This window comes from Haemaphysalis longicornis, unplaced genomic scaffold (assembly GCF_048455015.1).
Source record: "Haemaphysalis longicornis isolate Haplotype H1 unplaced genomic scaffold, Haemaphysalis longicornis Haplotype H1 scaffold_2, whole genome shotgun sequence".
Taxonomy (NCBI): Eukaryota; Metazoa; Arthropoda; class Arachnida; order Ixodida; family Ixodidae; genus Haemaphysalis; species Haemaphysalis longicornis.
In genome coordinates, this window is record NW_027526295.1 from 64,770,547 (window position 1) to 64,794,074 (window position 23,528).

Here is a 23,528-nt window from a genome sequence, read left to right on the forward strand (position 1 = left end):
TTTTCGTGTCCGCAGTTTAAAATACCAAGAAATGGCCAAGCGCGCGCACGTGAACCCAGGCCTCGTGGCGGCCACTCGTCAGTTAACAAAACCAAAAAAATGCCTAGTGCTCGTGCGTGCGTACCTCGCGACGACCGCCCAGCGTCCGCGGCGCACGTTTGGCCAAGATTGAAAAAAAAAATAACTCTGGCGTTCGGCGTAATCGTGGCAAAACTTTCTCGGAACTAGAAAGACACGCCATAGCGTACCCCACTGCAAGGTGATCTCCAATAACATCACTTTAGAAAAATGAAGGAAGCTCTGTTTTTTGTTGTTGTTGTTTTACGGTTTAACGTTCCGACGCAACGCAGGCGATGAGCGCGCCGTAGTGGAAGGCTCCGGATTAATTTTGACCACGTGGGGATCTTTTACGGTCGCCGAAATCTCGTACACACGGGCGTTTTTGTTTTTCGCCTCCATCAGAAAAGCGGCTGCCGCGGCCTAGAATCGAACCCGCGATCTCGTGTTCAGCAGGATAACGCCTCAGCCACTGAGCCAGCGCGGTGGGTAATGAAGGGAGCTCACACTTATGCAACAGTGATGGAATAAAGGTCGTTGCGACTGCGAGCAAGAAGCAAATCGACAGTAATCGTGGACTTAAACCTTCGTGATGGTCGTGAAGGTTGCGTACAGCTTTGCTACCTTCAAGGCTTACTCGGTTAGTGTGAGCTTCCTTCATATTTTTTTTTTGTCATCGCAAAATATCAGGAAATTGCCCTTCAAAATCTGTGGTAACAATAAAATGCGCTTATTTACTTAAATAATTGTTTTGTTCATATTTGTACCTATTTTTAATTATTGGTTTGTTTAAAAATTTTAAAGCATCCACGTAGAAGGTGAAGTGGCCACTTAGCACCACGTTGCAGCAAGACGATCGCAAGAGTTCAGGTAATTTCCCTTTTGTTACCCTGCTCCGGCTTCATTTTTGGCTGCTTGTTTGAACCACTCGATGTTCTAGTTCACTCGGTAGTCGATGTTGTTCTTTCACTCACAGAACATACCCAAGTAGTGGATTATCCAATAAACAAGGTATCCTTTTAGGGATAATGCGACCACTTCACAATTATCAAATACCGTATTCACACGAATATAACGCGCCCGCGATTGTAACGCGCAGGTAGGTTTGCGTATGAAAATCAGAAAAATGATTGATGCCGATCTTACCGCACCGATGGCACCACATACCTGGCAGAAGACATTTTATTTCACGTACGCAACTGTGGCCCTAAAAATACCTTGTGGTTCCTAACGTTGGTGATTGAGTTCCTGCGGGCATTAAAACTAAAGCGAGGAACACTGAAAGTTCATTTCGGTTTTGAGCCCAATTTTAGCGCGGAAAAAAATTTCAAGGAAAGTTTTAGGGAAAAAAGGTGCGCGCTAGATTTATTCAAATACGGTTGGTAGGTAAATCTGAAGGTAACAAACGAAAGCGCAATTGTCGGGTTACGTCATAGGTTACCAGATTAGGGAATAAACCAATTGTTGCAGTGATAAAATATACAGGAGAAGAGTAGTGAACAGGGTGAAGAACAGTGAACATCAAAGCAGTGAACTAAACTTTGTGACAGAATCGCATGGATCTGGCCCCAACAAAAGCCGGAGAGGCATCAAAAGAGTTAGGCCAATGTTGTGAATTGTAACGGCTAGGTAATAATTTTTAGTAAGAGAAGAACCGTGGCAATGCAAGAAAAAAAAATATCTATGGATTCTTTTTTCACCGCAAAGAGCACAAAAACCGGAAAAGGTGAGACCGGCGCGACTCAGAGAAACGGGATTCTGAGGTTTTCTACATCTGATGCTGATGAACTGTAAGTTCGCACTGACAGGACTCACAACCGTAAATTCCAAGTATCAGCTATATGGGCGTAGCCGTCAAAGCAGGTGATACAACCTTCCTGTGTTCTCCTTAGACATACGTATTTGCGAAACGTTGCTTCCGCACGAGAGATCAAACAGGGCAAAGGTTCACTGGAGGGCCACCTAAAGATCTGTTTTCATTAAATAACAGCTACATTTTAACCTGGTAAGAAACGCGTATGGAATTATTCGAGCCCTGTTCTCACTTTCGACTCCGTCGGCCAACCAACCGTCCATCCGCGGACGTTCGAGCGGAGTGGGTTTTTAGAGCGCGGTGCGTGCACGAGGAGACCGCGGATATCTGCACCATAGAGTTTCATACAACTATGACCTGGACAGCTAGACTTCGGCGGAAAAAGCACGTAAGAGAGCGAGAGCGAGAGAGAGTTCTTTATTAGATGAAAGCAGAGATGTTTCCTGACATGTTCCGCCTTCATGCTACTCTGCGGGGATGGAAAGAAGGGAATAACGCAGTAAAGGGAAAAAAGGAGAGGTAAAGAAAACGGACATGACTTGATCTCACAGGTAAGGATGGGAAGTTCGAGATTGTCTCTGCGATGCCGATTTCGTGTAGATAATCATGCAGATAAGGCAACCAAAACTTTTCGCTGAGATGATGCAGAGGGCCAGGGTCCAAGGAGAGCTTTCAAAGATACAGATGCGCAGTTGAGGTACTCGGTCTTTTGCGCGAGGTGATTTCTTTCCTGCCTGTATGCCGGACACTAGCAAGATGTGCTCAACTGTATCCTGCAATCCACAGTTGTCCCAATAGGGATTTGCGGTTAGATTGAGGCGATGGCGGTAGGAGTTTGGGAGTGCTGCATTCTGTTGTGTCACAGCGTCGCGCCCAAATTCGCTGCACGGGGCGACGCGCCGACAGCGGGGCCGATTCGCGCCTCGACCAAACCTGCCGCGGCAGACATGCCCAAACGTGCAAGCGCCGCAAAATCACCTCTCCTTTTCCCGTCGTGGCGGCTCGGCCGAATCATGCCTCGGACGGACGACCCGTGGCTGACACGCCGCTACATGCTTGGAGACGGCGCCGCTGAGACGGCGACGGCGTCGCCTTCCCTTTCCCCTTCGGGGCGGCTCGGCTGCCGCAATCGCTTCACCTCCGTTCGTCAGATTCAAACTTAGGCCAGTGAGAGTCCTGATTGAAGCGATTCAAACTCCTCGCGCTGCAACGGACTCCCGGGGGTATGAAACCCGCCCAGATGCACAGCGAGCGCGGCACTTTTCGGGGGCACCGAGTGGAGACGTGCTGTCGCCTTTGTGCGAGCCGTGTAACGCTGTTGTTACCCTTGTACATACTGTATATAAATGTTGCTTCAACTTTTCCTCGGCCCGAGACTCTTCTTCATCGCTCTGCTCGCGCCGTGTCGTTTGGCGGTGAGATGTTTGAGTGGCGCCCCCTGGCTCTGACGTCGGCTTAGGGACTCGCGCCGCTGTCGTCTGCTACACTCCGCTTGTGAGGGGCAGCAGTGTCTGTGCTAGATATCGCCCGCTTTGTTGGTGTAGTGCATTAAAAAGCGTGTTTCTAGTGATTCAGTTATTTTGCCAGCTTCTGACGCATCTGAATAATTTGGAGATGTGTCCCCCACTAGTTTGCAACACACGACGAGATAGAGAACAACTTTCTTCAGAGCATCGGTCAGAAGATGGTGTGTAACTCGTCCTGTCTAGCTTATTCGCGCAAGGATCAGCGCTCAGCGCTCCTCGATAAGTATCCAAAATCCGTAGGCTTTCCTGCAGTATTTTTGAGATGTTTTTATGAAGACTCAACAGTCTAATGCTACGTACCAAGCAGCGAGCCCACACGCACATCGCACAGCAGGAAATAAAACGGCAGTCTTCTATTTCTTTCGTTGTTGTCTTGTATCAGATGAATGTTTCTGGTTTGTTTGTTTTTCTTTCCAACGAATTAATTTTGCTGCACCGTCACAAACGTCTTATTAGGAGGTTTGGGGGTGTTTGGGAGTCTCACATTGTGGATATTTTATTCAGGTTGTATGGCATACATTCCCTTCATCACAAAGTGACTTTCATTACGGCTGCGTGCAAGAAGGTGCATAACCGCAGCGTACTTTGTATATTCACATGCAAATACAATGAGAAGGTTTGTGCTACGCCACCGCGGTCGCGCCCCAAACAACGTTGTCCACAGTACTCGAAGGAGGCTTTTGTGCTCCGAATTTCTATCGTAACCATTGTTGTCATAACGAACTGACTATCAACCCGAAAAATGATGACATGATTACGGTGTTGAAGGCCTGAAATACTCGCTGACTAACGCAATAAATAGTATACCTCCATATATTACAAGAATCTCAACCGATGAATATTTCCAAGCAGGTCTTCATTGCTTTCCAACCCTTTCAGGCGCAAAGAACAAATCCTATTCCACTTAGGATGACGTTCTATCAATTGAAAAAAAATTACTTTTACTCTCTTGTCCTGGACTGAGGACCCGGCCCACTAACCAGATCGATTATCATTGTTAAATAAAGTTTTCTACTCCTCTCCCTCCTCCTGCTCCTCTTGAGTACAGTTTTCCTATAACGCATATCAATATCGGGAAGATATATGGCTTTGGAAACTGTACCGAAATATCCCTTCAGGTCTGAACAGTCATAGTGTTATTGTATCTTTAACGTAGACGTGACTCGTTTCGCTCAATAAACCTGCTACTGGTTAGGAGCCTGGTATAAAACTAGCACGCGCCTATATACACAGTGGGTTATTTGGAACTCAATAACCTACAGTTTTTGCAGCCACATAGTGAATGTCGGCATACTTTCATGCCATGAAAACGTAAAGCGATGCGATACAATACTTTGGAGCGTTCGGCAAGGTTTCGAGAACATTTTTACCTAACATATGATTACCGGGAATCGCAATGCTTTCTGCCAAAGCCAACAGCCCTAAAGGCCTAGATTTCGTTTTGGTCTTCCATTTTTGCTCTTGTAGGTCATGAGCAGCTGTCTGTTCCCTTTGTTCGAAAGATTGCTTAATACAGAAGCTTACGCCTAGCTCCGACTCTTCGCGCTTCGCACTGGACAGGCTTCGCAAGGAAGGGGACGACGCCGGCAATGTTTCTTCCGTAGCGGTATCTAAAACTAAACTTTACCTCACACCATGAGCTAGTGTATGCGATTTTAAGCCTATTAATATGATAAAATTTACCCACACGCCAATTCTGGTGTGGACGAGCATCAGACGTTGACTGAGCGCCAAGAAACAGCAGGGAGAGCGAGCCTTATTGAAGCATACGACAAATGCGAGAATCCCTAAGCTGACGTCACAGAGGCGCGCGTCGCAGCGCCGCCCGTGTTCGCGCTCACCGCCAATAGCGGACGGAGCAAGGCAACGTCGCTTCACCGGTGATGATGCTGGTTTGACCAGTCGAAGCAGTCGTGAGTGCGGTGGGATCGCCCAGTCCGAACAGTGCTAAAGCGTCTGGATGGGTGATTCACAACAGTGGACACGCAACCGGTGATAGAGAGTTTCAAGCCTACGTGGGATCCGCTGTGGTAGCCTCATTCTGTGTCCAGACTCTATATGGGGCAGGAAAGTGTGCCATGTTTCTGGGAAAGACCAGAGGCGGTTTTGTTCCTCTAAGGCTAGTTCTTTCGCTTGCATTCGCCGTGCACCAGTGTGCGCCGATTAAGCGTGTACTTCGGCCTAGCTACGTCTATGCGCGAGTACGTCGTCATTACGCGCTCATATGGTCGGGCCTTAACACCTTCGCATACAAATATTGTAAGAAGTTCTTGGGGGCCCTCAGGCATGTTCTATGAAGTGACGTTGCTTCAGCTATGTGAAGTGCGGAAGTTCTTTAAATCGGGAAGATTTTTCCAACCGCATTTTCCTGCAGGCTGGACTTTAAGTTGCAAGCAGTCACGCAACATCCGAGCTCTCATCCGCATCAAACCGCTTCCCCGTCACATGCACCCCGTATTCCATGCCAACCGCCGAGCAGCTCGTGCAAGTCATCATACAAAACTCCACCCCCCGTGACAAACACACCCTGTACGTAGATGCAGCCAAATACCCACATCAACCGGCCTATGCCCTCGCGGTTACCGGACCTGACATCACTTTCTAAATAACTTTTACATCGCCGGTAAAATTATCCAATGCATGTGCATATATGGGATGTACCTTAAGAATTGATCGTTTTTTGTCTTTGATACGGCTGAAATCTTTGCATGTTCCTAGGCAGAATAAGCCTAGGAAGCCTGTACCCCGCTTCCTAATAAGCCTGTACCCCGCACCAGATTATAGAACTGATTTTTCATTGCAATCTGCTGTTCTCGTTTTCCTAAGGTCAGGCTTCAGTTCCCCCCTCCTCTTTGCGTGCGAACATTTCTTGTACATGATTCCATGCATCGTGATAAACATTGCTAATGCACTATTAAAGTAACACTTACTTTCATGCTTTCCGAGACATCCAGGACGAGTACGACGCGCTGCGGGAGGTCGCTCTTCCTCTGTACCTCATGGAACGTAACTTCGATGCGCTTTGAGATATCGGGCCCTGCTATGCTGAAATGATGAAGACCAAAAGACACCGGTGATCGCAGTGTCAGTGGCTTATTGCATAACAACACTTTATTACTACTTCTTAAACAAAGAGAACGGAAGAGTGGATGGGAATGCTTGAGGGCTATCCTTAAAACTGCATGAATTTTCTTTACAGACATTAACACCACCGATATTCAATCAATTATTACCAGTCATCTCAAGCAGTAGTCGGTTACGTGTTTAAACTGACTCTAAATAGGGTTCCGAGGAGTATAAGGCCTGGAGCTTTCGCTGTTTCCTCGCACCTCAAAGCGCTGTGCATGCTACAAGCTGATAAACTCTGAGCAAGACAACCTAGAGACACTTCTCACGGCTCTTGCGCTCCAAGATACGCGCAGCCATTGGCTCCGCTCTGTGGTAGGTCACGGTTTTTTTAGCAGCCGACGCGCAAGCTCCACGTAGCGCTGGCTGCGCCTCACTGCTTTTCGCATCGGCGTTTAACGAGAGATGCAGGATCTTGCTGACCAGCCCCGCTCTGGAGGATCAGCTACTACTGCTCACCAGGGGCCAGGCGGTGATAGCAGCATATGGATTCCCATGAACAGGGAACCACCTCCGTCCAGTGTGGAGTTCGCAACGAACGACTCTTAAATAAAGTTGTTTCTTCTCTCTCTCTCGGCCTTGCTATGGCGTCGTCACGTCAGTTATAGAATAGAGGAAACGAGTGTTAAAAGGCCAGATAGGGGGCCGCCAACACAACATGCCTGCACATGGCAGTAATTGAATATGTCCACCCACGACTGCCTTGTGATCGGTATAGACAGGAGAGGCCCATTGTGGTGTGCCTGCTGTGCTTCTGCATCCGCCAACTCATTTCCAGCGATGCCACAGTGACTTGGTATCCACTGAAACACCACCGTGTGGCCCTTCTATGCAAGGCTCCAGCTTGTTTATGTGCTCCATAGAGGATCGCGTTAGCATACTCTATGGAACACGTAAACAAGCTGCAGCCTTGCATTCGTCGGACCCGCACAATCGACATGAACGCCTTCACAAGCTCAATCCAGAGCGGAAGTTCTGGGTCAGTCATGCTCCTCGCCTTCGCCGAAGTCAAGAGACATTGCTACACAGGGTGCGTCTTGGAGTAGCATTGAGTCGGAAGTATCTTCACACAGTCGGACGAGAGGACAGCCCAGACTGCCTTCTGTGCGGTTGTCCTGAGACTATCGAACATTTGCTTAGTGCTTGTCCAAAGTACTCTAGTGAGCGGATGAACCTTGAGACAGCTTTACTACGCTTGGACACTAGCCCTCTGTCCGAACAAAAGATTTTGGCCACGTGAGATGACAACAGGAAGCAAAGCCTAGCCGTTAAAGCCCTGCTTACATTTCTTGGTGACTCCTCTTTGGATTCTCGCCTCTAGGTCGCGACAAAATTGAACAGACTGCGAAATAATGTCTGAGCAGTTTCTTTTTTTTTTCATGGATGATAGTCATGTGCTAAAAAGTGAACTGTAGTCATCTGATTCAGCGCCCCGTTGTACGTGAGACGTTTATTGGTTTTACTGCTTGTACATAGTTCATTTGTCGCTTTCATTGTCATTTCCCATACCTTCCATATTCATTCCTTTCTCTTTCTGTCCTCAGTACCCTCCCCTCAGAGGGAAGCAGCAGGCCCAAGATCAATTTCTCAGGCCGACCTCTTCTCCTTTTCAATAAACATTTACACTCTCACCAACGATTGGCGGCCCGCTGTGCTTCTTGTATGGGGTGCTGTCGCGGCGAAGAGGTCCCAGCGAGGCGGTGTCGCTCAGAAAGAGGCGGTGTCACCGCTTGACGAAGCCACGCCGACGAGGATCCCCAGCGCCGTCTTGCACCGCACTATCACTTTCTTTCACGCATTTGTAAAGTAATTTTGAGCAACTCTGAGTTTAGGCAACTAAAGGCGGTGACAAGTTTTAGCTGTTATGGTGTGTGCCGATTCGTGCGCGGATCCTTGTCCACCGTGCAGGCAAATGCTTGCCGCGGTCGCGCGCGTAGCGTTTCCGCCTTCAGAGGACTCTCCACGCTTTTGAGCGTTATTCATAACTTGTTTGATTGATTGATTGATTTATTTATTTATTGATTGATTGATCGATTGATTTATTGATTGATTGACTGATTGTGGAGTTTAACGCGCCGAAGCAACGCTGGCGATGAGGCGCGCCGTATTGGAGGGCTCCGGATTAATTTTGACCACCTGGGGATCTTTATCGTGCGCCGAAATCTCGTAAACACGGGCGTTTTTGCTTTTCGCCTCCATCAGAAAAGCGGCCGCCGCGGCCGGGAATCGAACCCGCGACCTTGTGCTCAGCAGCGCAACGCCTTAGCCACTGAGCCACTGCGGCGGGTATTCATAACTTGTAAACGACGGGCTATATCAACAAACTCAGCTAAGCTCGTGTGAGAGATGGCGACGATCTACATTCGTCCCAACAGAGATACGCCGTGCCAGAGTGTCGCTGCTGTCGCTCGCATAGACGCCGCCCTAACCGCCGAAAAGTGTACCGGCGGCCATGCCGGCGGCTTTCCAAAAGCCGGAAACTCTGGTTGGCTGCTGCATTTGCTGGAACCCGCCAAAAGCGGCGCTGTAGTCTTCAGGTTACGTTTCACGCGAAATGCTCCCTTGAATGGTGACAAACATTCGCATGTAAACAAGCAAAGAAAGAACACGTTATCCAGCGATAGCGCGCGTGAAATAGCGACCTGTTTAGGACCCCCTGGAGGCATGCAAAGTTACAAATGTGGGCAGCAGTGCGTCTGCTTGAAATATTTTGTGAAATTGAAAAAAATAGCGCGGGAATATCTTCATTTCATTAATCAATACGCGACATACGCTGCCGGCATCCCATGCATGGCAGTGGCTTTGCATTTGCTACGTTTGTCTTCGCGCTTGTTTCCTACGAAAACTGCACAGCTTGAAGATTTTCGGTGGGAACGAGAGCCCGCGTCACCTATCGTAAATATATTCTGTGTCGCCAATTTCAACCCGACTCACGAAGTAGGAAGCCGGCCACGCCGCTTGACAAGTCGCTCGGTGAGCTGCTTGCGACGCTACGCTCGCACTTCAGCCCGGCCCCGTCCACGTTAATAAAGCGCTTCCGCTTCAACAACAGGAGCCGCCGAAATGGAGAGACTGCCGGGCAGTTCGTCGCAGCGCTGCGAGGGTTAGCGAGTGGCTGCGTCTTCGGGGACCAGCTCGGCTCACTGCTCCGGGACGGAAGTGCCCGAGAAAAAAAATGCTGCTGCTTTGCTCAGTTAACAGTGGAGATACAACGCGGAAACTTAATTTAACCTGGTTCACTTTCGGCGTTTTGCGAGCCGTTAGTGAGTTTCCGACGCTAGCTTTCCGCGCGCGTGGAATTCCGGAAGCCCTCCAGTGAAGCAGCTCGCCGGGCGACATCCGGGGTTGTCAGACGCCGCTTGCCTTCGACGGCTCGAAGCCTCTAGCTCCCGCAAAACGCCCAGAAAAGACGGTTCGGCCTCGCGCTCATCCATGACCAAACTCGCACTCAATAGGCGAGCGAGTCACGGGGTCAGGAGGCGACCCAACCGCGGATAGCCCATGCGCTAATGCGCCGCTGCCGCCGCCGGCCGCGGCGGCGAAGCTCGGTCGGCGAGTCACTTGATGCGTTGCCATGGAAAGGGCGCAGCTCCGGTCATATTAAGGTCAAATTGCTAACGATGGCGAAACAATTCTGGACTAGGTTAATGAAGCTTTGCTTTAAAAACAAGAGACTATGCAATGATGCCGAAGCGAATCAGCGCTGCCGTGACCTTCACTACCCCGCGTAGGTATTCCATGTTTAAATCTGGGCCTATAGTGAAGAAGGGCCGTGATTGTGCAGCAAGAGGCGTTGCTGTCGGACACTCCGCCTAGGCACCACGCGAAACAAGGTCTTTTCGACGTAGTCTCCGGCAAAGAACACTGAGAAAATCGAGAGAGAAAAGTTCTCTCAAATTTACATCCAGTCAGCAGGTATCTATCGCAACCTTCATTTCACCAGTTTCGAATTGTGAATGCAATAGAATTCATCTATCATAGAACATTGGTTATTTGCGCCTTGTCTATTCCAGCAGCAATTGTCGACTGATTAAATTTTCCAAGCATTACGATTGTTATTCGGCACCCTGAAGCACTTACCAACAAAGTTCTACTTCACGCCCGCACGCCCGCATCCACACACACATACACGCACGCACGCACGCACACACACACACACACACACACACACACACACACACACACACACACACACACACACACACACACACACACACACACACACACACACACACACACACACACACACACGCACACACACGCACGCACGCACGCACGCACGCGGACGCACACACACAAATTCACCATGGAAACTTTGCCTTCCTGGTCTGCGCAGTCAAATAGCGAGTTTTAGTTTACCGCTTTTCACGGACAGTTCAGTTCCGATAACAAGCGGGAGCGCCATTGCGCATGCGTGGTGAGCTTGGCCGCGAACGGCATTGGCTGCGGTTGCGATGAGCCAACCGGAGCGGACCCTCGAAAACGGTCAACAAGAACTCTCTATTATAAGATAAGGGTTTGCGCTATTTTACGGTTACTGCGGTCCGCTTGCGCATGATACTATTACAACATCGTAACCTTCCTTCGAACTCTGCTTGGCCGAAAAAAAGTACGCGAGTTACTGCTTGTTTTGCTCTCCGGGCTTGCTGGCCGTGAAGCAAGTTGTTTCTCTAGCAAGGCTAGCAGCGGTCGAATGTGCCAGTCATTAGTCAATGAAACTTCGCTTTAATTGCTCATTATCACGGTTGGTAGTTAGGTACCGCACCGATATCCGCTTACCTTCTGAAGTCAGCGTTCGACCTGATCACTTCCGACGTTGACCTCTCGTGGCAGATGGCGTCCTGCTTGTTAGGAGCGAGTGGATTGTGGCGACAGAACTGGCTTACCTGCCGAGACAGAGAAGCCACAGAAGAAACTACGACTTCACAGTCAGTCAGAGTCTTCAAATGATAAGTAAGTAACGATATGTTCCTAGTTGTTGTCCTTGATAAAAAAAAGAAAATGAAGGAAGCTCACACTAACGCGCAAGACTTGAAGGTAGTGAAGCTGTACGCAACCTTCACGAACATCACGACGGTTTATTCCACGATTGCAGCCGATTTACTTCTTCTTCGTTGCCACAATGACCTCTACTGCATCATTGTTGCTATAAGTGGGAGCTTCTTTCATTTTTTTGGAAGTGACAATCATTGGACCTTACCTTGGCGGGGCGTAAGCTTTGACGTGCCTTTCTCGTTCCGAGCAAGTGTTGCCACGATTACGGTGAACGCTGGATGGAGTTTTTTTTTCTTTTTGGCAAATCTTGGCTAACCCTTTAAGTGGATATGCTTGGCTTGACAAGCGTGCGCAGGCGCCGCTGGGCGGTCGTCGGGAGGCACGCACACTCGAGCGCTAGGCATTTTCTTGTTTTTTTTTTCCTGACGGGCGGTCGCCGCGAAGACCGCGCTCACGTGCGCGCGCGCTCGGCAATTCCTTGGTACTGTCAAACCCGACTATAACGAACCCGGGTAGACCGAATTATGCTATATATCGAACAAACAAAGGTCAGTTACGAAAATATACGCGAAACATATTCCTTATAACGAAGTTCACATCTGATATAGCGAACTCGGCGCGCCTAGAATTGCCGCCAAAGCACATGGACTCGGAGCGGCGATTGAGATGTTGATTGGCTGCGATGGAGATGTTGAGTCTTCCATAAAGCGACGTGACTCCCGGCACTTTCCGTAACTGTTTCCCACGCGCCTGACCCAAGATTAAACCCTCCCAGTCAGCGAGTCCGGACCAAGATGGAAGCATCGATGAGCTGCGAGAAGAGCTCGCCAATGTTCCTGATGTTGTGCTGAAAGGAGTGCCCTTCGAGGATTGCCTGAGTGTCGACGACGACGTCATGACTTCACTGTGAGCCCCTCGGACGCCAACACCGTCACCGATGTCATGGCTACTGGCGCTGCTGGAGGCACCGAAGAGGCGGAGGATGTCACGAGTGAAAGCGCCGTCGGATGCTTAATGAAGCGCTTTCGGCAGTCAATGTGCTCCACCGATATTGCTTCGATATTGAAGGACACGGACTACAACTGATGCAAATGATGTCTCATGTAGAGAATGCTGTGCTAGTTGACGCCGCCAAAACGAAAGTGAAAACAAGAAGCACCGTTTTTTGAGAAAGTAGGTAGTTACAGCGGAAAGTAGCTTTATTGCTTGCAATAAATGGATAGTTTTGTGTATGTTAATGACATACTTTATGGTGCTCGTTTCTGCATGCGGGGATGGTAGGAGGACGGGGGTTGGGGGTGAGGGGGTCCCGCGTATGGCGAACTCGTAACAAAAAACTCGTTATAGGGACCGGGCGGCCGTTGTATGGCACTACCGTCGTTTCAGCGAACAGCGCCGCCCGCGGCAAACCGCTCGACAGTGGAATGCCGGTGGCGGTCAGCGCAGCGTAGTTGTGCATGGCTTTCTGTCGTTGTTTTGCGGTGCGGCTTGCAAAGCGTACGTAACCCCACGGGCATTTTCAGATCGGTAAATCTTGAGCGTGTATGTGACGTTTACGAGGCATGCCATGTCTGTTATTTACAGCCATACTCAGTATTTACAAATAGCAGACGACGCTCAATGCGCCAAGCTGGAAGTCAAGCTGGAAGTGAAAGTTCGTTGCTTCATGCAATTTTTTCATGCCTGCATGCAGTTTCGCGAATCGAGGAATATATTGCCGCTTAATGCTCCCACAAAGCCGGTGTGTGCCACCGATCTAGGAATGCTGCGACGCTGGCCTTTGGCAGTTGATGACGAAACGGCGTCGACGTCGTGCACAAGCGAAAGACAAAGTCGGGGGGTGTCTTCGAAGATTTACCTCAAAACAGAAATTGTGACGGACGACGCTTCCGTAACTTCATTACCTACAGCTGAAACGTGTTTAATTTCACAGAAATGCTCTTACTACAGTCATCTGGAATCGTTGATAGAATAAATACCGCATGATAGTAGAATGTTATTGCTTGTCGTGTAGAAGCATTGCTTTACAAGAATTGCAATGGTTGCTTGCTAGTTGGTAAATGGTTTTTCATAAACCAATTCCTGCGTGGCTGAAGGACGCAAGACAGGAGGGTGCCCGAAACCTGTACTCAGCTTCACAACTGAATGCTACGGTCGGTTTACAAGCTGCCACCTACGACTTAAAAATCATGCATACCGCCGTCTAACGACGATGATGGTTTATCGCAAAGCTCTATCGTATGGGTTTCCTTGGTTGCCTTCTGGATGTAAACTTTGACTAGTTGAGCGTTGAATTTGACCAGCACGCAGTTTGGTCTTTTGATCGCAGCGTCTTTGACTTTGACCATTTCCCATTCGATTTCGCACGAAGAAAGCTTTGTGTTCAACCATCATAATCATTAGACGGAGGGCTAGATGATTTTTCTGTTTAATTTTGAACTTCCATGCCCCCTCTTCAAATCTAAACTTTTTCCAGCGTGTCAGAAATGTGTCTGTGGTGGAAGACTCGGGCTCATGCACCGATATTTGAGGCAACTAATCGCGCGTTTTTGGTGTCTTCACCATGCATTACACGATTTTTTAAGTACTCTGTAAAGAATACTTAAGCATTAAAAAACACCGGCTGGCGTTAGCACTGCCCCATTTTTTAACTATCAGTGCCAGCCTTTATTCTACGCAGGTGGTAAAACGGGAAGCGGAAGAGGGATGGTTTGTAGCTTGGGTCTTTGAGTTGACGAATAACTTTGGCTCTTGATAAAATGACCACCACAAACGTGGGATTTCCACTGCGGCTTTCAGGCTCCCATGCTGTCACAGTGTCGCTCACCAAAACCGAGGTACAAAGCTTACGGTTATGGAAAGTGTAAACTACCGCAACATTTTTACGTACACGGTAATCTACCTCGTATGCAGGTGCCTTTCTATTTAAAGCAAACGTATCGAGGTATCCCAGCGCTAAGGCTGGCGTGCAAACTGTAGTCATTGAAACCAGCGACGATAATTTAAAGTGGTAGAAATGAATTCTAATATTGCTAATAGTTTTATTCCTACTCAGATAGCGCGGAGCCAAGCGCAGAGCGCTGCAAAAAGCGCTCGTGTCAGTGTAGCCCTTCCCCAACTTTACAAGCATCCAATAAGTTTGCGTAGCTGTTAGTGCATTTAAGAAGAAAATATTACTAATAATAGTAGTTTTATTCGTACTCAGAACGGGTGGAGCCAAGCGCAGATCGCTGCTAAAAGCACTCATGCCATTGCAGCCGATACCCAACTTTAGACGCGCCCGACAAGTTTACGTAGTCTTTACTGCATCTACGAACCCAACACACCTGTCTAGACTTCGTTTCATCTCACATGTCTGCTCATAACGCCACCAAAACATACAAAGCACCGAAGAAAACACGACAAAAACAACGGGAGGCTGTGTAGTCCAATGCACCGGCTCATTCCACTGACGAGCGGAGTGCCGAGTGGTGGCGCCACCCGTCCAGCTGCCCGGTCCCTATAGGTGGGTTCGGCTATTTCGAACTATTGGATATATCTAACTAATCATGGCGCATATTGCAGTTCGCTATAACCGAGTTTGACTGTATATTTAACTGCGGACACAAAAAAATTACTGTTTGCTAGACAGCTTCGCTGTTGAAAAGGATCGAGCCACACGTCAAGAACCAAACACCCTGAAGTTGCAATTTAATATCGGGTTTTAGTTAAGGTTGCTCATGTATTAAAAGCCATGAAGAATTGATTTCCTTGGCCAGGTTCTATTACTGCCCCAAGAAAAACATTGTCGGGCGATTACGATACTCTATAATGCGATATTTGGGCGCAGCAGCAGTGCGCTGAGGCAGCACCCACTCATGGGTTTTCTCGACGGCAGCGATGATGACCCTCTGCGTTGGAGACGCGAAGTCCGTCTCAGGAAGGGACCGCAACCCGCGTCTTAGGCATGGAACGCACACCATCGTCACACGCACGCCCCCCTCACGTGTTCTCCAGCGTCGCGCAGACGAACGTCTCGTGCGGGTACAGCATACTGCCCCCCCCCCTCCCCCACCGTACGCTTTTGGGGAGCGCTCGCGCCGCCACGGCGAGCCGCCCTCCCTGTTGTAAATTGTATTTGAACTTCGCGATGAACTGCCACGTGGTTAGAAAGAGCCGCTCAAGGAAGACGAGGATGAAGAGGCTGTACGTGCAGCACGCAGCGCGAGCTGTACTTTTGCTTTGTCTTCGAAGAAAAGAACACGACGACGCTTGCTGCGATGGATGCCGGGTTTGGGTCTCGGCGCCACTAAAAGCCGAAGCGCGGTTTTCCCACGCCGATTTTTGATGCCTACGACCCGGGACGCAAGCCAGCGGCACGAGCCTTTTATTCCCGACGTGGGTGAGCGGACGTCGAGCTGGACCGGCATGGAACGAGCGAAGCACAAGCGGGCCTCACGACCAGCCCTGAACTCGAGGATCATCAATGAAGTCAACCAGGTCCTGCAGTCGAATCAGTTCGACCTTTCGGGACTTCGAATCCTGCACGGACGCCTGCGTGCCAGCAACTTGGATCTTGGAGACCTGAACAACGAAGTTGAAAGAAACCTGACCGACGACCCAGCGGCGGACGACTACGACGTGGTCATGCAGTACGACGACGCCGCGAACAGCACGTTGGCGTTGCTCGAGCACCACATTGAAGTACTGCAGACCGCTGCAACGCCTCCGTCTTCGCTTCCACCTTCAGCAGGGGCCACTGCGTCTTCAGAGGCAGCACTTAGCGGACACCAACTCCCAACACGTGAGTTCGGAGCGAGGCTTCCGAAGTTGGAGCTTTTTCGATTTGACGGCGCAGTGACCAAATGGCAGCCCGTTTGGGACATGTTTCGGCATTCAGTGCACGATAACACGAAGCTGTCCAATGCTGATCGCTTCCATTACTTGATCTCCCTACTGGATGGATCTGCTGCGCAAGCCGTTGCTGGCATTCAGGTGACCGACTCCTGCTATAATGATGCGCTCGAAATTCTCAAGCGCCGGTTTAGGAACGTCAAAATAATCGAGCACAAATACCTGGAGAATTTGCGAATGCTCAAACCTGTTAGCCCAGCCAGCAACGTGCCTGCTTTGCGGAAGCTTTTGGACACGGTGGAGCTGAACCATGAACCGGAGGGGCGTGCATAGCTTGGGAATCACAGAGGCTTCGTACGCAGCTGTGCTGAACGAGGTGCTGCTCAAAGTTATCCCAGCAGACATTGTGGTAGACTACTACAAAAAGAAAGCACGGAGAATGCCACAGGAACTACTCAGGCTTCGTCTGATGAACTCGACAGGCTACTCAAGTTTCTCCGAATCGAGGTCGAGTGCCGAGAAAAGACTTCCCTCCTCAACGATTGGCGGAAGTCATCTGAACGCGATGCCCCAGTCTTCAACCGGTCCCCAAAGAAGCAGACTCTGACTCCTGCCGCGGCGTGTGTTCAGAACAAGACGAACCCTCTTCCCTCGTCTTGCCTTTTCTACTCCGCCACGCAGCACAAGACTGAGGACTGCACGAGCGACATGACCCTGGCACAGAAGCGCAACCAACTGGCGTCCGACGGTCGTTGCTTCCGGTGCATGGCCAGAGGTCATCTAGCCTGTGATTGCCGACGAAGAGTGCAATGCCAGACATGCAAACGGCGACACGCCTCAACTATTTGCAACACTCATTATGCGAAGACATCGTCATCCAACAGTGCTCAAAGGTCCAATGCTACGATGCGGGTCGCCACCCAAGGCTCTTCAGCTCCTCGTCTAATAAATGACGTGCTACTCCAGACGTTTCGAGCATGGATGACGACGCCGGAACGTTGTTGTTATGTACGTGGAGTATTCGATAATGGGAGCCAAAGAACGTTCGTGAGAGAGAGTGTTGTTTATAAGCTGAAGCTTCCTGCTGACGCCGAAACCAAACTTGCCATCAGTGCTTTTGGTAGAACCAGCGGCCCGAACCGTCGGTACAAAATAGTAAAGTTTGTGCTCCGCAGTCAGCACGCCAGCCTGACTGTCGACATTGAAGCTATCGTCGTGCCCTTCATATGCGAAGAGATGGCTGAACGACCTAGTGATATCCCGTTTCTACAAGCCATGGCTGCCGATGGAAAACATCTGGCGGACGAAGTCGTATATCCCGGCGTTAATCATGAGTCAGGCGTGAGTGTTCTCATTGGCTCAGATGAACTCTGGAAGTTGATGCCGAGTACCAGAGAAACTAAGTGGGACGAAGACAACCCTGCATTGATCGCAACTAGCACAAATAATGGGCTGGACTCTGAAAGGCCCTTTACCTAGCGGTGGATTGGATTGGATTGGAGTAAACTTTATTTGTGCCTGCAGATCGGCGTTTTTGTGCGCCGTGACGCGGGCCCGGCGTCGTCCTAGGGGTTAGCCGTTACTCGGCCCAAACCATCCGCTCGCCGTTGACGGCTCGCGAGTCTCGTGCCTTTCGAGCGCCCTCAGGACCAGCTGGACGGCCCAGAGTTGATGTTCGCGGTCGTAGCTCTTCGCGGCTTCTCCCAGCCGCGGTGGCATTTTTCTCGAGGCCGCTTCCTCCGGTTGTTTTGAGCAGTCCCACAGGATATGGTACTGGTCGGCCGTCTCCCTACGGCACACCTTGCACCTGTCGGGCGGGTACGCTTCAGGGTACATACGATGCATCGAAGCCGGGGTGGGTAGCGACCCGGTCTGTAGCTGTCTTAGAAGTACGGCCTCCGCCCGGCTCAGCCCCGGGTGCGGGGGTGGGAGAACTCTGCGAGCCAGGCGGTAGGCCTTCGTGATCTCGCCGTAGTCCGTCAAGCGGTCTTTGGCTCCAAACCACGCGGGAGTGTCGGTCGCGGGGGCGCGGTTGGTTAGAGCTCGTGCCGCCACGTGTGCCGTCTCGTTGTGGTTTGCGTTTCTCGCCGACGCGCACTCGCCCGCATGCGCCGGGAACCACATGATCCTCAATCTTTTTTCTTCCAATTTGACTCCGCGCAGCACGCGCGCGGACTCTTCCCAGATGCGTCCCTTGGCGTAGTTGCGCACCGCCGTTCTCGAATCGCTCAGCGCCATGCGGCAGTCTGTGTCGGCGATGGCCAGGGCGATGGCGACCTCCTCCGCGCATTCAGCCTTGGTGCATCTGACGCTCGCCGCCGTCCTCACGGCACCCGTGTACGCTTCGATGACAGCTGCGGCGAAAGCCTCTCGTTGATATTCGGCCGCGTCCACGTACCGCGCGTGTCCGCCTTTGGCGTGTAGGTCGATGAGGTCTATGGCTCTCGCATTCCTTCTTCCCTTGTTGTATTCCGGGTTCATGTTTCTCAGTAAGGGGTGTACCCTGATCTTGCTCCGGATCTCGTCGGGATGGAGAGTTTGGAATTCTCCCCGTCCTGACGTCCGAGACCCAGGTCTTCGAGTATCTTCCTCCCGGCCTTGGTTGTTGACAGGCGCTCGAGCTGAGCCGTTCGTTGCGCCTCCGCAATCTTTTCAAGCGTATTGTGTACCCCTAGCTTCAAGAATCGGGGCGTGCTCGCGGACTCGAACAAGCCGAGCGCCGACTTGTATGCTTTTCGGATGATGGCTTTGATCTTGTTCGGTTCGTGTTGCAGCCAGTTGTGGTAGGCCGCTACGTACGCAGTGTGGCTGACGACGAAGGACTGGACGAGCCTGATCAGGCTGTCCTCCATTCCGGCTTTGCGGGACGTGATTCTCCTGACGAGACGCATCGCGTCGCCCTCCTTGGTGGTGAGACGGGCGACGGTCTCACCGTTTCTTCTGTACTTCTCGATGACCATGCCCAGGACTCTTATCTTGCTGACCTCGGGGATCGTCTGCCCGGACCGCGTTACGATCTTGATCTTCTCGTGCTCTCGCCGCTGACTGTTTTTGGTGTTGCCTCTTCGTGGTGGTATTATCAGGAGCTCCGACTTGCTTGGCGAGCCGACGAGGCCGGAGCCATCGAGATGGTCTTCGATGGCGTTGACGGCCTCCTGCAGCTTGGCCTCGATCTGGGAGTCGCTGCCGCCGGTCGTCCATATCGTTATGTCGTCGGCGTAGATGGTGTGCCGCATCCCCACTTTTGCGAGCCTGTCGGCCACTCCTATCATTACCAAGTTGAACAGTAGCGGCGAGATCACGGACCCTTGCGGTGTGCCGGTGCTCCCGAGCTTCTTGTCTTGCACTTGTATGTCGCCAGCCCGCAGCTCGGCGGTCCTGTCCGTCGGGAAGTCCTTGATGTAACTGTAACTCCTTTCACCCATGTTGAGCTTGGAGACTTGGGACAGAATCACCGAGTGTTTCACTTTATCAAAAGCGCTCTGCAGGTCGAGCCCCAGGATGGTCTTGTTGTCTCGCGAGATGCCGGTGTCGTCCACAATTTCGTTCTTGAGCTGCAGCATCGCGTCTTGTGTGCTGAGGCGCTGTCTGAAGCCAATCATCGTGGCGGGGTAAAGTCTTTCCCTCTCCAGGTAGCCCTGCCACCGGTTCATCAAAACGTGCTCCAGCACCTTGCCCACGCAAGACGTTAGCGAAATGGGCCGGAGGTTGTCCATGCCGGGTGGCTTGCCCGGCTTGGGGATCAGGATGGTCTTGGCCTTCTTCCAATGCTGCGGCAGCGTCCCCGTTTTCCAGCATTTGTTGTAGTAGCCCGTTAGGCTTTCGACGGATTTGTCGTCGAGGTTCTTGAGTGCCTTGTTGGTGATGCGGTCCGGTCCGGCCGCCGATTTGCTGTTGAGGTCCTGCAGCGCTGTGCGAACCTCTTCTACGTCGATGTCTCTGTCGAGACGCTCGTTGGGTAGCCCCCCGTACGGCCCGTGGTGCTCCGTGGACGTAGTCGGCAGGTATCTGTCGCTGATGCGGTTCATCACCGTGTCGGCTCCGTATTTCATGACTTCCCGATGGATGAGTTTCGCCAGTCGGTCCCTCTGGTGCGACTCAGTCTTAGTTTCGTCGAGCAGATGCTTAAGCAAGTTCCATGTTTTCCCATTGTGCATCTGGCCATCGGCGGCGTTGCATATCTCGTTCCACTGCTGCGCGCATAGCGTGCGACAGTGTTCCTCGATTGCTTTGTTGAGTTCTGCGACTTTTTTCCGTAGCCTACGATTGAGGCGTTGCTTTTTACGTCTGTTGAGAATGGACTGCTTGGCCTCGATGAGGTGGGACAGCCGGCTGTCCATTCTGTTCGTTTCAAGGTCTGTTTCTATGCTCTTGGTTGAGTTCCGAACGTCTCGTAGAACCTTGTTGGTCCACATTTCGATGTCGTCGATTTCTGTGTTTTCTTCCTCTTCCTGATTTCTGGTGCCTCTGAAAGCGGTCCAATCGATCCACGTATGTTTCCTGACGTTATTACTGTTCTGCTCCGGTACGACGATTTCCACGATCATATGGTCGCTGCCGAGGTCCACACCCGTGTTCCTCCACGTGATCGTGATCGGTTCATTGTTCTTGACGAACGTTAGGTCGGGGGTGGTATCTCGGGAAACGGAGTTACCAAGTCTCGTTGGGTGAGCCGGGTGGGTTATGAGGGCATAGCCAAGTTCCGCCTCGACTTGGGATAGGTTTCTGCCTTTCGCATTGCTTTTGATGTAGCCCCACGCCGTATACATCGCGTTAAAGTCACCGCACGCAATCAGCATGTTCTGGCCGGCCGTCGTGCTTGCCTTGTGAAGAATGGATTTGAACTTCTGCAGTCTCTGCGATGGATTACTGTAGATGTTCAAAATGCAGATGCTGTTTCTTCTTTGCTTGGTCGGTATGAGTTCGGTGAGCGTGTGTTCGATCTTCACGTTGCTTAGCCGGTGTTCAACGACGGTGAGTCCCTTCCTGACCAGGGTGCACAGGCGTCTGCCATCGGGCGGGCCCGCGTGCACCCTGTAGCCTGGAAGGGACGGCTTGTCCGTTAGCGTTTCTTGAAGTAGAAGCACGTCGGGCTTGCGCGCGGCGTGCACAATGTGTTGCTGGACCACTGCCCTCTTCTTGACGAAGCCGCGGCAGTTCCACTGCCACACTTACTGTTATGCATGTGGAGTTGGTGGCCATGATTGTCCTAGTCGGAATTCTCCTGGTTGTGGCACTTGGTTGACTGGCTGCTGTAGGGGCGCGAACGTTGAGTGGCTTAGTATTAGTTGCACGCTTCTTTCCAGATTTTGAGTCTGGTGACGTTCTCCTTTCGAAAGCCGCCTATGGCGCCCTTCATCGACTTGATCATACCCTCCAAGCTGTTGAGTGTGGCTTCGACGTTGTTGTTGTTGCTGCCGGGGCTGCAGTCACTCACGTTGCTCTTGGTCTTGCGCAATGCAATGGCCCTCTTCTTCGGTGCCGGTTCCTTGTCTTCAGCGGCCGTGGATTCTTCGCCCTTGTTGCCGCTTGGGCTCAGTCTTTGCTGTTCGACGTAACGGAGAGCGTTACGGATCTCCGCTATTTCCTTGGTGAGGTTGTTGATGGTGGCTCTCAGTGCCGGGTTCTCCTGTCTTATGGCCTCGTTGATCTCTCGTTCCTTGGTTGAAGCTTTGTCATCTTTCTTGGTGTTGTCGCTCGGATTGGTTTTAGACGCCGCGCAGTGTCGGCCCAACTGAGTCTCTCGCGCGGCGGTGATCTTTGGGTTCCCATTTTTCGCGCATCTCTGCTCTGGCTCCTGAAACTGCGATCTCTCGACTGTGCGCGGTTTCTCGATGGCGTCCTTGACTTGCGCGCAGGTGGCTGGTCTAGTGGCAGGAAGTCGCACTCCGGCAGAAGCTGGCTGCTGACCTTTCGGCGCTCCCACTGCCGCTTTCGGACGACGTAGGGTACCTTGAATTTGGCTTTACAATCTCTCGCGGCCGTAGGGTGAGCGTCACCGCATAGTTTGCATTTGAGGTGCAGTTGTGGTCTTCTTTGGGGTTTGCTTTGCCGCAGCCCCTGCAGATCCGGCTGGTCGGCGTCGGGCACACATCCTTGCGGTGCCCCACCCTGCCGCGTTGGTGGCAGACGTCAATTTGCTTTCTGTACATGTGGCACGATATGAGCATTACGCCGTATCGGGCAAAGTTCGGTACCTTGGGTCCTGTGAAGGCTACGATGATTGTGCTCGTGTTGCCAATTCGTTTAGCGCCTACGGCGAGCGGGTTTCTGTGGTTGACGATGTTTCTGTCCAGTTCTTCGGCGCTCGCGTCGACAGGGGTTCCTCGGATTACGCCCTTCACACTGTCGTACGGCGCCATGCGGTACGCGCTGATTTCAAAGGTCTTGTATCGAATGCTGATCGTTTGCAGACTTGCGTAGCGGACGGCGTTTTCATCATTGGGCGTGCTGACTACCATTATGTTTTGTTGCGCGTTCGGGCAGATGGTATCCGATGCGCTCTCTTCAGCCATAATTTTCGCCGCGCCAAGAATGGCCGTGGCGACGGTGGCGGTGCCAATCTTAGTGATCTCCAGTCCCCGTCGTGGTCTGATCACGATCTTGCTTTCCTCCAGTGGCATGGCTGGCATGCTCCCTGCCTTGATGACCGAGGCTCGAATGTTCTTGTTATCTTTCGCTTTCTTGTTAACATGGTTGTTGGAGCAGGCAAGCTTCAACGAGGTCTCGTTGACGAAGTCTCGACATGCGTTAAACCGCCAGCGTCCAGCCGGCGTTGCTGTGGAATTCCTCGGGTGAAATGTCTTCGCCTTGAGCGTCCACGCCCATTTGGTGGTCGGACATTGTTGCCCGAGGGGAAGTATCCACCATCTCGAGGCTGAACGGCGGCCGCGGAGGCGGCGAGCCGCGGCAGGTGCGACGGCGATGAGGCCTAGCGCTCGTAAAACACGCGGAGGCTTAGCGGCCCCTCGAACGGTGGTGGTAGCAAATGTCCGATAATTCGGAGAAGAAGGCGTACCTTTGGGAACTTTTAGTATATGTTGGTGCTCCTTGACTTCTCGAACATACTCTGACAAAGAAAACTTCGATTACAAGCACTGCGAAATTATTCATAAATGACGGAGCCTATGTGAACGCGTCCGCTCGCTTCGGCTATCGCAGCGTCTCCGAGACCCATT

At 51.4% G+C, this 23,528-nt stretch overlaps 1 pseudogene; it reads right to left on the reverse strand.

Annotated features, from left to right (window-relative positions):
• Nucleotides 1-21,527: 21,527 nt before the first annotated feature.
• LOC144167152 (uncharacterized) lies at nucleotides 21,528-23,220 on the reverse strand (annotated as a pseudogene).
• Between the last annotated feature and the right edge of the window lie 308 nt (nucleotides 23,221-23,528).